This window comes from Zingiber officinale, chromosome 4B, assembly GCF_018446385.1.
Source record: "Zingiber officinale cultivar Zhangliang chromosome 4B, Zo_v1.1, whole genome shotgun sequence".
In the NCBI taxonomy this organism is placed as follows: Eukaryota; Viridiplantae; Streptophyta; class Magnoliopsida; order Zingiberales; family Zingiberaceae; genus Zingiber; species Zingiber officinale.
Window position 1 is genome coordinate 53106195 of NC_055993.1, and position 3176 is coordinate 53109370.

The window sequence follows — 3176 nt, forward strand, 5'->3', positions numbered from 1 at the left end:
TCGTGTGGCGCCCGATTTCCTGCTCTATTTAAACCCTCCTTCATGAATTGAAAGAGGATCTCTCCCCCCTTTGGGAGAAGGCAAGATTTTGTGGTATCCTCCCATTCTTGGGAGGATTTCTGGGCGATTTGAGGGGAGTTCTTGACGATTTCGACTCCGGAGCGAGGATTGGATCCGAAGACGAGGCTTCTTCGTAGATAAGTTTTCTCTTTTCCCCTTTTCTTGGTTTCTTGGATTGGGGATTTAAGAAATGCTTGTAATCTTTATTTCTTCGGGTATTCTTCCTCGATTCATGGAGTAGATCTTGTATTCTAGGATTAAGGGAGTATTTGTATGATGGATTGATGTAATCTCTTATGGATTTGCCATTTTCTTGTTTCAATGACATTGTCTTGCTTGTATCAATTAGATCTTGAATGATTAATGGTGATTTGTGCTTAATTCTCATTCTTGATTGATTGTTTGGATTTCTTGTGGACTTTGTAAAGATAAACTCTCACTCGATCATCCGAGGGATCCACGTGACAGGTGCAAGCCCGTGTAAGGACGTTTGAGAGATAATCTTGAAGAGGAAATAGGAACATTTAAGAGAGTATGATGGATCTTGTGCTTAGTTTCTTGTATCCTGATAGATTAATAAGTTGTGGGCTTCTATGTTGATATCCGAGGAAGGCATAGTAATAGGTGCGCTTCTGTGTAAGGACAACGTAGGTTCACGTCTAATTGATCATATTTAGATACATTTCTCAGTCCTTAGCCGGTTATCTATTGCAAGAGAGAACCGACAACTTTCTACAAGTGTTTGGCAATTGAGGGATAAGAATTGGTGAACCATTTACATTCGAGAAATCTTACAAAGAAATCGAAACTCCTAGAATCTCCCTTTATCATAACCCAAAACACTAAACTCTTGTTTGTTGATCTTTAATATTAGATTTGTTTACTTTCACTTTGCATTTGAAACAATTGGATAGTTGTTTAGCTAATTTGCATTGAGACATTTCTAGTGCTTATTCCAGTCCCTGTGGATACGATAATCTTTTATATTACTTGCGACATTTCCGTACACTTGCGGAGCGTAACAAGTTTTTGGCGTCGTTGCCGGGGACTGCGCTATAACATTAGGAATTATCAATTGAGTTAGACTAAACATAACATTTGTTTTCCTTTCATATTGCATAGTTGTAACTAATCATTAGATTTCTGTTTTTACTTTCTTGTATAACTTTTACTTCTTGTTAATTCTTTTTGTACAAGTTCAATTTTGCATTTTTGATTCTTTTATTTTTCTTTTTCTGTTGAATTGTCATTTGCTATCTTGTTCTTGTGTATGCGAAGATCTAACTTTGCAGGGGAATTCTTTCCTTTTGACCCTGAGATTGACAGAACTTTCCATAAAAGAAGAATTCTGCAAAGGCAAATTGAAGAACAGGAACATTTGAACATGGCGAATAGACCACTCAAGGATTATGCAGCACCTTATGCAAGAGGTTTTTGATCTAGTATTTCAAGACCTTCAGTGGAAGCTAATAACTTTGAGATCAAACCCGCAATTATATCTATGGTGCAGCAGAACCAATTTGGTGGAGGACCTCATGAAGACCCCAATCAACACTTAGAGGTCTTTTATGAAATATGTAGTACCATGAAAATGAATGGAGTTCCTTCAGAAGCAGTTAGATTGTTATTATTTGGGTTTTCTTTAAGAGATAGAGCAAAGCAATGGCTGAATTCTTTGGCCCCTAATAGCATCACCACTTGGGAGCAGTGTGAGCAACAGTTTCTTGATAAATTCTATCCACCAAGCAAAACAGCTCATATGAGGAATTTAATTGCAAGCTTCAAGCAAACTGACTTAGAATCTCTTTTTGACGCATGGGATAGATATAATAGTATGCTCAGACAATGCCCACATCATGGGTTGGAAAGATGGTTAGTGTTGTACACTTTTTATAATGGTATCAACTATCATACCAAAGTGTCCCTTGATTCAGCTGCTGGAGGGGCACTTATGAATAAAAGTTTAGATGAAGCTGAAGAAATTATTGACAGTGTAGCACAAAATCATCATCAATGGGCAAATGAAAGAAGTGGTGGCTATTCTTCTGTAAACCCAGCAATTAAAGCATCAGGGAAGTTTGATGTAGATGCAGTCACTCTTTTGTCTGCAAAATTAGACGCTCTTACAAAGAAATTTGAGAATATGGGGACTAGTGCTAATATGGTCAATGCTATTAGTACATCTTGTGAAGTATGTGGGAGTTCAGAGAACTCAAATGACTCATGTCCATTGGGAGCTATCACTGCACAAATCAATCAACTGAAACAATGTGATGCAATCATGAGTTACAATCAAAGGCAGAACAACCCATACTCAAATACTTATAACCTTGGATGGAAGAGCCATCCCAATTTTTCTTACAGAAATAATCAAGATCAAGGACCATCTATGGGGGTAAGACCAGATTTTCAAGCTGGGCAACAAAATTTTCAACATCTATCTTCTCAAGGCTTACCAAAGTCAAATATTGAAAAGATGCTTGAAGAAATTATCTCAAGTCAGAATGAAATGAAGCAAGATTTAGCAAAGCTCATTCAGAGAATGGATAATTCTGAAAAGCATCAAAAGATCCAGGATAGTCAAATTGCCCAACTAGCTTCCTCATCATCCAGAGCACCAGGACAACTTCCAGGAAAACCTGATGTGAATCCTATGGAGCATTGCAATAGAATCGAGCTTAGGAGCGGACGGACCTTGGGAGACTCCCAAGTGACTGCTCCAAAAGGGATACAAAAAGAAGAAGAGCTCTCTCCTCTTATACCAAATCAGATTCAAGCTAATGAGGGGAGTACCATTGAGGTTGAAGAGACTCCTCCACTAAACCATCAGAGTAAAGCTGTCCCTTTTCCTCAAAGACTTACAATGCTCAAGAAAGATGAAGAATTTGGCAAGTTTTTAGAAAAAGTTAAGGAAATTTGTGTAGAGGTACCTCTTATTGATGGTATTCTTCAAATGCCTAGATTTGCCAAATTCCTGAAGGATCTCATGTCAAACAAGAGAAGAAGAGGAGAGGTTGAGACCATTGCGCTTAGTGAGGAATGTAGTGCTATTTTGGAGAAGAACACTTCCCCAAAATTAAAGGACCCAGGGAGCTTTTATATTCCTTGCAACATAG

At 38.1% G+C, this 3176-nt stretch overlaps 1 non-coding gene across 1 annotated transcript; it reads right to left on the reverse strand.

The window, feature by feature from the left end:
• Positions 1-1817: 1817 nt before the first annotated feature.
• LOC121978960 lies at positions 1818-1923 on the reverse strand. Its single transcript, XR_006111270.1, has one exon. It is a non-coding gene; the product is annotated as a small nucleolar RNA R71 (small nucleolar RNA).
• Between the last annotated feature and the right edge of the window lie 1253 nt (positions 1924-3176).